Genomic DNA, 14,231 nt, shown 5'->3' with positions numbered 1-14,231 from the left:
ATGTCATTAATACATATATATGAATTGCAGTAAAATACAATGGTTATTATATTGATGATTTATAGTTTGAGCGACTTCCGGTGGTGAAATGTAGGCCGGAAGTGACGTTTTATTCTCCTTAAAACTGACCTGATGCATACAGAGCATATTTGGGGGTCGGATTTTGGTCACGTGATGAAAAGAGAGTCCATATTTGAGATGGTTTCTTGATTTTTTTTTTTTTTTTAGTTTATTTGATTTGGAAAAAACTAAAAAATAAATCAAGTGTTTCTCTGGAATTCCCGGTGCAGTTGCGGGGTTTGGGCGCTAGAGGGCGCGCGAGGCGAGTCGGCGTCGCTCCATATGGAGTCATTTAGAGCAGTGGAGAGTTTTAATGCAGCGTGGAGCGCGTGCACTCTCTCTCTCTTTCTCTCTCTCTCTCTTTCTCTCTCTGTTTTCACATTTCTGTCGTGTTTCAGGCCAGAAGGCCAGTCGGAATCTTGCGGATACCATCTTTAAGTGCAGTCTCTGCTGTGCTGAAACATCTGCTGCGGTGTGTTTGTTAACTTCAAAGCAGAGGAAAGGAAACAATGCGGGATTGTTGCATGCTCTAATTTCCACCAAACAGAGTGAAGAGAAGAAGAGAGAGAAAAAAGGGGAATGGTGGAGTTTCAGGAAGTCAGGATTCCACTTTTAGGCACGAAGATCTATCAGGTAAGATGATTTACTATCCTGCATTTCCCTCAGTGCAAGCTCAGTGTGGAGGAAACAGTCTAACAGCCTTCACTGGAGCAAACACTCCTTTCTTCAAAAAAAAAAAAAAAAGTTTTGGACTCCAGGAAACAAAAAAGGCAACAAAAGTTTGGAGGATCAATGTTTCAGCACAGTGTTGCTCCTTTAATGATATAATTTCCTGAGGAATTTCATCAAGGACCCCCCAGTGAGTCTTTCATTTACTTTGACACACCTGAGCAGGTAAGAGTGAAGAATGCTGACCTGCCTGCTCACGTAGAAATGTGGATGCCCCGAGGGTTCCTGAGGGTTCCTGATGGTTACTGAGTGTTCCTGTTGGTTCCTAATGGCTACTGATGGTTCTTGAAGGCTACTGAGGGTTCCTGTAGATTCCTGATGGTTCCTGTTGGTTTCTGAGGGTTCCTGTTGGTTTCTGAGGGTTCCTGTTGGTTTCTGAGGGTTCCCGTTGGTTCCTGATGGTTCCTGAGGGTTCCTAATGGCTACTGAGGGTTCCTGGTGGTTCCTGATGGCTACTGAGGGTTCCTGGTGGTTGCTGAGGGTTCCTGTTGATTCCTGATGGTTCCTGAAGGCTACTGAGGGTTTCTGAGGGCTCTTGATGGTTCCTGATGGTCAGACTGAAGAGTTACAGTCCATAACATTAATAAATCATCACAGTTTTTTAGGTTTCTGATTTTATTTTTGTGTGAACTGGTGAAAAAAGAGGTTCAGATAGAGAGAGAGACTTTTATTATCATTGTAATGCACATGTACAGTACAGTGAAATTGGATGGCTATCCTTAGCCAGTGCAAATAGCTTAAAATACTGTTAAAAATAAATAAATAAATAAAATGCAGCCAAGCTAAAACTCTATAAAACTAAGCTAAAAATACACCCACACTTAAAATACACAGATAATACAGAACCACATTTCCAGTGCCCCATGTTAATCCACAGTTATTGCCGTTCAAGTTCAAGTGTTCGTGTTTAGTGCCACGATGGCTCTTGCATAAAAACTGTTTTTGAGTCTGTTGGTTCTGGATTTTATTGTCAGCAGCTCTGTGTACGCTGACGAGGTTGTAGTTTGGACTCATTAGAACTTTAGAAACATGATTGTGTGAGAACGAGCAGCTCACTGATATAACGGCCTGCTGCTGCTGAAACTATTCTAACCATGCCAGAGATGTAACGGCTCAGATCCAAACATAACCACTGCTGTGTGTGTGTGTGTGTGTGTGTGTGAGAGAGTGTGTGTGTGTGTGTGTGTGTGTGTGTGTTATATTCTTAGATCGTTCTCTTGTACCTCTGTAGCTGGAGTGTTTAGTTCCACGTGGTGTTCCTCATTAACTTTTAGAAATAAGAATAAAAAAAGGTTCCAGAGGGTCTTTGAATGGTATTCTCTTTGATCTGAGTTCTGATTGGCTAAAGAGGCATTGTGGGCGGGGACTGTGTTCTGATTTATTGTTTATTACTGTGACATTTTATATTGAATTTCAAACGCGACAACAAAATGGAAATCTTTCCAGGAAGGGAGCTGTGATCTTCATTTAATGATTGTGATTGGCATTGTGGGCGGGAACTGTGGTTTGATTGGTTACTGTTGCATCGTGGGCGGGAACTGCGGTTTGATTGGTTACTGTTGCATCGTGGGCGGGAACTGTGGTTTGATTGGTTACTGTTGCATCGTGGGCGGGAACTGCGGTTTGATTGGTTATAGTGGTAACGGGTTGGGAAGTGTGATCTGATTGGTTGCCGGAATTGGGGCAAGAACTGTTTTTTGTTATGTTGGCCTTGTGGCCGGAGCGAAGTTTTTATTGGTTGCAGTGGCGTTGTGGGCGGGAACTGTGGTTTGATTGGTTACAGTTGCATTGTGGGTGGGAACTGTGGTGTGATTGGTTAGCACCATTGTGGGCAGGAATGCGTGGTAACAAATCGGGAAATGTGATCTGATTGGTTGCTGGAATTGGGGCAGGAACTTTTTTTTTTATGTTAGCATTGTGGGCGGGGCTAAGTTTTTATTGGTTTTGGTGGCATTAGGACCTTGGTCTGATTGGTTATCCTGGCATTGTGGGCGGGAACCATGGTCTGATTGGTTACCGTGGCATTGTGGGCAGGAACTGTGGTCTGATTGGTTAGACGATCAGACAGTTAAAAAAAAAGAACATAGCTGGAGAAACGCTTCCTGTAGTTTTACTTGAAGCTGATCATCTAATTTTTGTCTCTAAACAATTCAATGCTCTTAACAAACATGCTAAAGCCTCCAGGTGTATGTTCCAGCAGCTTTACACTTTACTCTTTAACGTGTTCTTGCTCGTATCATGGCTTTTAAACCAATATTTACTCGCGAACACACAGCCTCGGTCGCTACGCTAACAGCGTATCTCCAGCAGGTTTTCCTTAACAAGCTGCATGTGTGGTGTTCAGCAGGACGATGATCAGGTTTAGGTTTCGTGTAAATCTTCCATTGTTTCCACACACGTTTCGGATTTGTTGTGTTTAGAATGTTGGGAGATGGTGAAAGTGTTACCAGTTGTGTTCCTCAGAAGGATGAAATAGTGGAAACTTTCGAAAGACTTTCGTTTAGGGTGAGGTTTTGCTGGAGGATAAACTCCGTCCCAGATATTTCAGATTCAGTGAAAGCAGAAGAAAAATAAGACTAGCTGAGAGAGAGTTAGGGGTTGGAGGTTAGGAGTTTAGGGTTTAGGGGGTTGGAGGTTAGGGGTTGGAGGTTAGGAGTTTAGGGTTTAGGGGGTTGGAGGTTAGGGGTTGGAGGTTAGGGGTTGGAGGTTAGGGGTTTAGAGGTTAGGAGGTTAGGGGTTGGAGGTTAGGGGTTTAGGGGTTGGAGGTTAGGAGGTTAGGGGTTGGAGGATAGGGGTTTAGGGGTTGGAGGTTAGGGGTTTAGGGGGTTTGGGGTTTAGGGGTTAGTGGTTAGGGGGTTAGGAGTTTAGGGGTTTAGGGGTTAGGGGTTTAGGGGTTTAAGGGATAGGGGTTAGTGGGTTAGGAGTTTAGGGGTTAGTGGGTTAGGAGGTTAGGAGTTTAGGGGTTAGTGGGTTAGGAGGTTAGGGGTTTAGGAGGTTAGGCATTAGTGCCTTGAGGCACCAAACTGGCCGTCATGTCTAGGAGGTTGTAGTAGCACTGGAGGTGGGAACTGTGGTCTGATTGGTTATAGTGGCATTGTGGGCGGGAACTGTGGTTTGATTGGTTACAGTGGCATTGTGGGCCTGAACTGTAGTTTGATTGGTTATAGTGGCATTGTGGGCGGGAACTGTGGTTTGATTGGTTATAGTGGCATTGTGGGCGGGAACTGTGGTTTGATTGGTTACAGTGGCATTGTAGGCGGATTTATTGTGGGAGATTTCTGTTTTTTGGCGATGTTAGCACCTCTGTGTTGAGGCCTGTAAAGCTCACTGGGACGTGCTTGTGATTTTGAGTGTTATAAATAAACTGGACTTGACCTTCAGCAGAGAAACACACTCAAAGACTGAATGAGACCACACACACACACACACACACAGAGCTGGAGTCACACAAAAATAAACATATTAACGTAGTTCAGGCTGAAGGGTTATAAGTTGAAATGAAGGTCTGTCATGTCGCTTGTAGTTTGTCTCTTGTGGCGGTGTAGTGACTGCTACTGTTATCGCTTGTGGGCGTGGCCTGTCCAGATTTAAAAAAAAAAAAAATTCCAATGTAAAACAGTAGTAGCTATATAAGCTACTATAAGCTGTATATAAATCTTCTAATGCTAACTAGTTAAACACAGATTAAACAAATTAATCAGTTTTGTTTGATTTACATGTTAGTGATGGGGACGGTGTGTTGAAATAGTGTTACTGTTGATTAATTTCCTATAAAAACACATTGTCAAGTGATTTATTCCTCTTATACCCCAGCTACATGCCAACAATTACAAAAAAACAACAAATCATAGTTTTTATCCATATATAGTTACATTTAGTGATATGAAATGTCTGTGAAACAGGTTCGTTCCGCTTTTCAAGTTTCAGATTCAGCCAGTGTTAGCGGTGCGAGCGTTTACTCAGAGTCTATAACAGTTAGTTTATACGTCAGGCTGCGATGATGTCATGGTCAGTCTCAGCTGGAATGAAACGTGCTGGCTCCGCCCCCACGCCGCTCTCACTGTCGGCTCATTCAGTGTGTGAAAGAGCGGCCTTTGTGTGTTAGTGAAGAGAGGCACTTATGCTGAAACACTTGGCTCATGGTTTAAGTCGGGACACAAAACAGATGGGGGTGTGTGTGTGTGTGTGTGTGTGTGTGTGTGTGTGTGTGTGTGTATTAGAAAAGGAAATGAGGAGCATAAACCGGACTCTGCATTACAGTGCAAACTCGGCGTGTTAGTCGTGTATCAATATTACATTTAGCCTTATTTACATTTGCTTTTCTGTAGTCATTCTGATTGTTGGCTGAGTGGTTAAAGGAGAACTTTATGCAAACATGAAACGTCCGACTTATTTCAAACGACAGCCAAGACACGCTAACATGGCTAATAAGTAATCCCAGACCACTTTCAGATCTCTGGCGATGTCACGGACTTCCTGATGTGGTTCAGGACACGTTATGTTGGTTAGGCTGAGGCAGGAATTCCCAAACTAGGGGTCATGAGAGAAATTCACAATCTCTGCTTTTGTTTTCTTCAAATTTGCTTTTGTTATTTTACAAATCGATATTCTGAACAGCTACGAAAACTGACTCTGTGCGCTAATGTCTAAATGGACAAACCTCTCTGTCTGTCTTCCACTGTGAGAGCCTCAACAACATCGAGTGACTCTAAATCAGTTAAAAACAAGCACAAAAATACGCCAAGATATTTACTGAATCTGGATTTACAAGCGTAACAATTAAATAAAGAGGAGAAACCAAAATGCTGAGGTTTGGAGTTACAGAAAAATAATAATGTCCATTTAAGGAAGTTTGGCCAAAAAGTCCTGATTTAACTTGGACTTTACACAAAAAGAACTTCGCTACGGCTGAGCCATGTCGAAACGGCCTTGAGCTAACAAGCTCATTTTTTATATTTAACCTTTAATTTAAGCAGAAAAGTCATTAAGAACAAATTCTTATTTACAACAGTGTAAGCAGTAACATCACCTACAAAGCGCTGACACTGGAGACTCCTTCCATAAATGTTAAACAAACACGTCCTTATATGAAAATCGATACAAAAGGATCTCTCTATGATTTTTTTTTAATTTTTTTTTTTGATGTAGCATAGGAGTGCTCCAGAACTGCAGGTGACGCCGTTAATCAGTCAGCCATTTGGCATACTTCTTTGCACCAACCAATCACAGGCTTCATGATTTTTGTCGTCTGCTGTTGTTCCGTATATAAACAGAAATATGAAAAAAAATTCATCACGTTACGTGAGCCGCCATCTTGGCCAACTAGAATCGTGCATCAGTCGCGCCTCTTAGGCCCCGCCTACCAAACTTATGACATCATAAATAGTGTTAAATGAATTTTCACTTAAATCTTACATATGTAAATACACTCTACGCTATTTTTTACGCTGTTTTGTTACATTAGAGTTTGAGGATGATGAGTGTAAGAAGATGACGAAAAGATTTGTGGATGAAAAGATTTCGCACGAGATAGCTACCAAAATTATGACATCATAACTATTGTAATGGGAATTTTGAAGTGTTAATTAAATCCATTTTCAGTTAAATCGTTCATATGTAAATACAGTCTACGCTATTTTTACGCTATTGTTTTGTTAGGTTACAGAGTTTGATTTTGATGATAAGTGTAAGAAGATGCAGACGTGTTTTCTCAGAAATGATTTTGCGCGAGATAGCTCCAGTACAAAACAAAAGAAAATAAACTTACTTCAGAAACCGATTATGTCTGTGGCTGATCGGCTGTTGTAGCTATTTGTGATAAATGAGACGTTGTGTATATTTTATTTTTCACCAAAACTATTACTTTAGCCGTGGGAATGGATTCTGCTTTGTAATTCCCACTGGATGTATAATCGGAAATGGAAAAGTGAGCATGTGTTGTAATGTATGTGTGTTACATTTTGGAATATATCATCAGTCTGAGAGAGAGCGAGAGAGAGAGTGTGAAAGAGAGTGAGTTTTCCTCTGTGTGTTTTCTTAATGCTTTTCTGTCGAACTCGTGCTCCTCTCGCTTTGTGAGCTCAATCCCAATTCCACACATTCCACATTCTGTGGTCTTTGGCTGCTGGCAGGATGGAGAAGTTGGTTTTCCCGTTTGTTTCTGTGAGTCTCTTTCTGCTGCATTTAGCACATAGTTTTTCCTTTAAAACTCAGACGAAAAAAGGCCGTGGTGTCTGATTAAAGAGCTCTTATCAGAATTGGTTCTAAAGCGCGATGGCTATCAAAAAAAACAAAAAAACAAAACAAAAAAAAATGTACAGATACTACACCTCAAAGAGGAGTTACTGGAAAAGAAAGTAACTAATCAGCTAAATATTAGCATGTTAGCTGTCATCATATGAGATTAGCACGCTACGTAGATCAGGCAGGTGTTACAGATAACCTAGCTAACTTTACGCTTTATTGTAATATATATTGGCGTATTTATAGATGTATAAATAAACGACTATCGCTGGAAACACTGTATGAACACTTAATATGTACCTTAAATGCCACCAAAACGAGTTTGTAGCATCGATTGGATGCATGAAAACAGAAGGTGAGCATCTATGTTAACGTTTCCATGGTGATTTGCAACATGTGTTGCTCCTGCAAATAATTAACCTCCTGGCAAGTGCAAGAAAATTTGTTACATGCGTATGTAATAGCACAACAAAATGCTATGGGTTAGGGTTAGGGTTAGGGTTAGTCACCTCGATTTGGTTAGTTAGCTAGCTAACCTAGTTAGCTAAACAGGCAACATGATGCCAAAAATTTACACCTTTATTGCAAAATCTTTAACTTGTTCTAGAAAAATCCAGCTTCTGTTTTTTATTCAGTGTTAAAATGTAAATGCATCATTAAAGTCATCGTACGCAGGCTGAGTGACGGATGGAAGAAAAACACTTTTAACAAAAATTATAAACAAATCTGTTTAGTACTTAATGTCTACTCGCACACCACGTCCGAAAAAATGTTCTCCTACGTTCACACACACACACACACACACACACACACACACACACAACCTCTCGTTAAATGTGTATAGAAACATTACGAAGAAGCTTGGAAGGAAGTAACAGAGATCGTTGGTGTCTCTGATGATTGTACGTAGCTAGTACAGTTAGCTTGTTTTTCTAATCTCAATCTGATAACGAGGCTAGTAAGAAGCTAGTAGTGTAACGTAAATCACACATGATTTTCACACTGATTAGTGCGTCATTTAATTTGTGTTTAGCTAGTTAGCTTTAGAAAGTGTACATATAACTACTACTGTTTCAGGCCACGCCTACAAGCGACAAACTATAAATAACACGAGAGACTTGTTGCTTGCTAGTGTTAATGTGACGTAGGATTAGAATCAAAATGAAGTTTAATTCCTGTGGTTTTTTTTTTTTTTCTTTTTTTGTGGTTTACGAATTGTTTTCTAATGTTTTCCAAACATTTTTTGGCATCACCTGACACATGGAAATAATAATTTTTTTTACTGTTTAAGTTTTTAAATGGAATTCGCAGAAGGTTTTCCGTGCAAATGTTTCGGGTCAGAACTCGTCTTCGAAACAATCTGCATGCTGTTTTTTATTTGTTCTTGCGTAAAGTTTTTTACTGTTGTTGGCACTTTTGCGAAAGTGTTATTTATGATCTATGAAAGAAAATCCAACAAAAAACTTTGGGGTGAACGAAAAACATGAACATGCCGTAGCTTTGTGCTGTTGTTGTTGTTGCTGTTGTTGTTGTTGTTGTTGTTTTTTCAGGGATCTAAGCATCGTTGAGAGACTGTCCTTGGTGTTAGCATGTATTAAGCATGTATTAGCAGAGACACTTTGCATTGTGCATGTTAAATTTATCTCGTGTTGCAGCTTCCTGGAGCGTGTTCTCTCTCAACACGCGTGACTGCACGGCTGAAATCCTGTCACATTCTCGAACACGTCTCCCCCTCCTCTCGTTCTCTTTCTCTCTTTCTCTTCTTTCTCGGTTCTCCTCCACTGAAAACCGCACAAATGATTTATTACTCTGTTTCTCCTCCTTTTCTGTGCCGAGTGTTAACGTCACAGCCTTTTGTAAACAGATTTTTTTCCGTCATGATTATCAAATTCTGTAGAACAGAATTGTGGGATTGTCTTTACTGATATTCCGAAATATGGACCCTCGGAACACCGCTGTCCTCAGGCTGCCTTCCCAAAGGGACTGAGTTAATCCTGGGAACACAAACTCTGTCCAAACCCGCTGAGTAATTATTTATAACGATGGTATTGTGTGGGCTGGACGTCTTTGCAATTGTATTTTATAAGTAATTATTGGTACAGGCCTAGTCGTGTCTGAGATGATGATTTGATCTAATGTGCGTGTTTGAGATATAAACCCTTATTTCCACAGTGCAGTGGAAAACCGCAGATGTTAGTGTTCAGTTTTTCTTTTCTTTCCTTGCTCTAAGCTCTGAAATGTCCCACTCTTTTCTGGAAGAGCAGAAACACACTCCAGACAGAAGCTCCACCAGTTGAAATGCAGACTAACTTCTTACATTGCATCCTTCTACAGCATGTCATTTTTATTGTTTTCTTGTGTTGCGCTTTCACAGTGGGTTTGTTTTGTATGTTATAGTTCATGTCGCGTGTTTTTAAGTTTAACGTTGCATTCTCATTAAAAGTTTACACTAATGTTGCATGCACACGTCGAGAGTTTGCATTAATATTAGAGACTTATGCTGAAAGTTTATGTTAATATTAGAGGCTCACGTTGAAAGTTTACGTTGAAAGTTTACATTAATATTAGAGACTCATGTTGAGAGTTTACATTAATAATAGAGACTTATGCTGAAAGTTTACATTAATATTAGAGACTCATGTTGAGAGTTTACATTAATAATAGAGACTTATGCTGAAAGTTTACATTAATATTAGAGATGCATGTTGAAAGTTTATGTTAATATTAGAGGCTCACGTTGAAAGTTTACGTTAATATTAGAGAAGCATGTTGAAAGTTTACATTAATATTAGAGACTCATGCTGAAAGTTTACGTTAATATTAGAGATCATGTTGAAAGTTTACGTTGAAAGTTTACATTAATATTAGAGACTTGTGGTGAAAGTTTACATTAATATTAGAGACTTGTGGTGAAAGTTTACATTAATATTACATACTCATGTTGAAAGTTTACGTTAATGTTAAACTCATGTTAAAAATTTACATTAATATTAGAGACTCACGCTGAAAGTTTACGTTAATATTATAGACTCACGCTGAAAGTTTACGTTAATATTAGAGACTCACGTTGAAAGTTTATGTTAATATTAGAGACGCATGTTGAAAGTTTACGTTAATATTAGAGACTCACACTGAAAGTTAATATTAGAGACTCGCGCTGAAAGTTTACATTAATATTAGAGACGCATGTTGAAAGTTTACATTAATATTAGAGACTCACGCACGTTAATAATAGAGACGCATGTTGAAAGTTTAAATTAATGTTACATGCTGATATTAAAAGTAATGTTGCATGTTCACGTTAATGTTGCACTTTGCATGATTTTTGTCATGCATACTTCTGTTCCGTACTCATGTTGCATGTTCAGTTTAATATTTGCATGCCCATGTTGCATATTTACATCTGTTACATGCCCATGTTGCATATTTACATCTGTTACATGCCCATGTTGCATTTTGCATGTTATTGTGCATGCACGAATTTTTGTCTGTTCCTACGTCTGCAGAGTTAAGCCATTTCTCTTCCTGCCGGAGTGAGCTCGTCTCTCTGCTGTCCTGGCTTTATAGCAGATTTATTTATTACATCATTTAATTTATATAGTCGTGTTGTGCTTGCTTTGAGCAGACACAATTGTTCCTTTGTCGGCTTTTAACTCTGCTGCAGCTGTGTGAATATAAATGTGTGTGTGTGTGTGTGTGTGTGTGTGTGTGTGGGAGGAGAAACTCATGCTTCTCAAAATAATCAGATTTTTTCATAGAAATGATGTTAAGATTCTTTTACACAAAAGCGTGTGTTTAAAACTCTGAACCGCCCCCACCTAAGCGCGCACACACACACACACACACATTGGTTGAACCGTTATGGTTTTTATTTTCATCACGCAGATCTCAGGCATGTTACGTTACAACGTCTACGTTACAGACATTAACACACTGCTCAGCTGTTGATGGGCAAACGCGTTTGACCTTTAGTGACCTGTGAACGGAGCTGGGAGGAGAACACAACGCTCTTTGTGTGTGTGAACATCTGCGTGTTTAATAGAGAGGTGTGTCTGGACTGTTTCCTCTCCACACACACACACACACACACTCCTGCAGCCAAAGCGATATTTCCATATTTATATGCTTTTATTTATTAATGATATATAGTTATAAACTATTGTTATGCTGTGTACTATAATAACTGAGCCCTTATATGGTGTGTGAGTGTGTGTGAGTGTGTGTGAGTGTGTGTGAGTGTGTGTGAGTGTGTGTGAGTGTGTGTGAGTGTGTGTGAGTGTGAGTGTGTGTGAGTGTGTGTGAGTGCGAGTGATTTCAGTGGCAGTCTGTTAATCAGATGTATGAAAACACATGTAAAGTAGCTAACGATTCAGTGTGATAGTTTTGCAAGATTAACAGACAGAGACCACGCCTCCTTCACTATGATTGACAGACTCTGAGACCACGCCTCCTTCACTATGATTGAGAGACAATGAGACCACGCCTCCTTCACTATGATTGACAGACTCTGAGACCACGCCTCCTTCACTACGATTGACAGACTCTGAGACCACGCCTCCTTCACTATGATTGAGAGACAATGAGACCACGCCTCCTTCACTATGATTGACAGACTCTGAGACCACGCCTCCTTTACTATGATTGACAGACTCTGAGACCACGCCTCCTTCACTATGATTGACAGACTCTGAGACCACGCCTCCTTCATTATGATTGAGAGACAGACAATGAGACCACGCCTCCTTCACTATGATTGACAGACTCTGAGACCACGCCTCCTTCACTATGATTGACAATGAGACCACGCCTCCTTCACTATGATTGACAGACAATGAGACCACGCCTCCTTCACTATGATTGACAGACAATGAGACCACGCCTCCTTCACTATGATTGACAGACAATGAGACCACACCTCCTTCACTATGATTGACAGGCTCTGAGACCACGCCTCCTTCACTATGATTGACATAGACTAAGACCACACCCCTCTCTCTATGATTGACAGGCAGTAGCCACACCTTCGCTCTGACAGATCCAGAGGCCACGCCTCATTCATTATGATAGACAGACACAGAGGCCACACCCCCTTACCTATCGTTAACAGACAAAGGCCGCGCCTCCTTCACTACATTTGACACAAAGAAGCCACATGTTCACTGGGACGCATAGGAACAGAGGCCACGCCTCCTTCCCTGGGACTGACAGACACAAAGGCCACGCCTCCTTAATTATGACTGACAGGAACAGAGACCACCTCCTTTTTTTCATTATATTATTGTAATTTAGCTAGCTATTTTTAAACTCTGATCGCTGTTGCTAAAGATATAGTGTTAGCAGTTAGCAGGCTAATGATCGTGGTTAGCTAATGCGTACGTAAACTAGTGATTATTGATTTTAAGCATGACGTCGATTTTAAAGCGTGAAAAGAATGGCTAACGCTTATGTCAGACGATTAAACTTGCGATTTAATGTAAGCTCCGCCCTTGTTGCCGTGGGTACGCCTTCGATCCAGTAAGATCAGATACGGGTCTAATCCTGTTGGGTTCCGTTCTGTTCTTATTGGACACTAGGGAACTGTTGCTTGCTATCTTCTCAGCATGAATAACTTTTTTTGGGGAATTTTTTGGTTTATGATAATTAGCGTTATCCGTTTAAAATATCGTGATGCGTCATGTGACCGAATGTCGGCACAAACCGACCCGGTTGTAGGGAGGTTGCGAGTGTTTAGTCTTTGTTCTTTTGTCTGGGGTTTGCTTATCTCTGCTCTCAGACTGTGTACGTGTTGAAAACGAGCTGTAATGACGGCTCTTTCATGGGCCACTTGACTCATTTCAGCTAATAGCGTTGAGACGTTTCCTTTCGGGACTCCGGATTCTCCGTATCGCTGCTGGCACAGCGCTTTGATCACAGAGGCTTGGAATTTTTTTTAATTCTCTGTAGAGGTTTTTTTTTTTTTTTTAAATCCTGTCTGAGGTGAAAGAAACAATGACATAGTGACCAAGCAAGGTTGCGTAAATAAGCTAATCTAGCGTTACAATGAGGAGCAGCTCTTTTAAAAATAACTGATTAGCTAGCTAGCTTCTATCACTCTATAAAATAAAAAAAAAAAGGCTAAACTAATACTTTAAGTACTTTATTGATCCAAAGATATTAGAAAGTGAGCAAGCGCTACGAAGCTGTTATTGCAGTAGCTAAGTGTTAGCTAGCTAGCTAGATCTAAAAAATGTAACCTGGATGGGTTAAAATTTCTTTTTATTTGTTTATTTTAATTTTTTTGTGATACCTGCTTACATAACACTGTATTAAATAGATTATTAAATTCATGTACTTCAAGATGTTGTGTTTGTATTTCGAATTTTGTAAAACACATAATTAGCTAGCTAGCCGATACTAATTCATAAAATAGCACAAGCACTATTTCGACTTCATATTTAGAAGGCTTTTAATTTAAGAGTCTTATGCAGATTTCTAAGCTTCTAATCGCTTACTAACTAGTTAACTAGCTTGAAACACTTGCTAAATAGTGTTTAGAAGTTAGTTAATTACAGTAGCATGCAGTTTCGGAAGCTGTTCGTCACTTAGCTAGCTAGTTAGCTGATTAGCTGGAACTACTTATTAAACAGTGTTTAGCGGTTATATAATTACAGTAGCATGTCATTTTCAGAAAGTGCTAAACACTTACCTAGAACCAGTTGCTAAATTGTGATGTAGTTATTTAATTACATTTTCTAGCTGCTAAATTCTTAGTTAGTGAACTAGAACCACTGAAGTAGTGTTTAGAAGTTATTAAACTACAGTAGCATGCAATTTTGGAAGTTGCTAATAGCTTGGCTAGCTAGTTAATTTTGTATAGAAGTTATTTAATTACAGTAAGAATGCAACTTCGGAATGTTCTAAACACGTAGCTAACTAATAGCAGTTTCTAAATTGTATACTACTGTAAATAATTTGCTAAATAGTGTATAGAAGTTATTTAATTACAGTTGTACGCAGATTCAGAACGTTCTAAACACGTAACTAGCTAGCTATTAGCAGTTTCTAAATTGTATAATACTGTAAATAAATTAAGTGTTTTAAAGCTAGATAGCCGTAAATCACTTAGCTAGCTTGCTAGAACTACTTGCTAAATAGTTTTTAGTACTTACAGTAATGAAAATAATTACAGTATGTAATTATGTAATATGTTATGTAATTTT

At 39.7% G+C, this 14,231-nt stretch overlaps 1 protein-coding gene across 7 annotated transcripts in view; it reads left to right on the top strand.

Moving 5' to 3' along the window:
• The first annotated feature begins 359 nt into the window (after positions 1-359).
• akap13 (A-kinase anchoring protein 13) overlaps positions 360-14,231 on the top strand; it is a 118,999-nt gene continuing 105,127 nt past the window's right edge. For 4 of the 7 annotated variants that reach the window (XM_053235741.1, XM_053235735.1, XM_053235736.1 and 1 more), the window contains exon 1: positions 361-693. The gene's annotated coding sequence lies outside the window, so the exon portion shown is untranslated. Of the gene's footprint in view, positions 694-14,231 lie in introns of all 7 variants that reach the window. The other 3 variants (XM_053235740.1, XM_053235739.1, XM_053235737.1) reach the window with 1 other exon arrangement.

This window comes from Pangasianodon hypophthalmus, chromosome 7 (genome assembly GCF_027358585.1).
Source record: "Pangasianodon hypophthalmus isolate fPanHyp1 chromosome 7, fPanHyp1.pri, whole genome shotgun sequence".
In the NCBI taxonomy this organism is placed as follows: domain Eukaryota; kingdom Metazoa; phylum Chordata; class Actinopteri; order Siluriformes; family Pangasiidae; genus Pangasianodon; species Pangasianodon hypophthalmus.
This window is presented reverse-complemented; position numbering and strand designations above follow the sequence as displayed.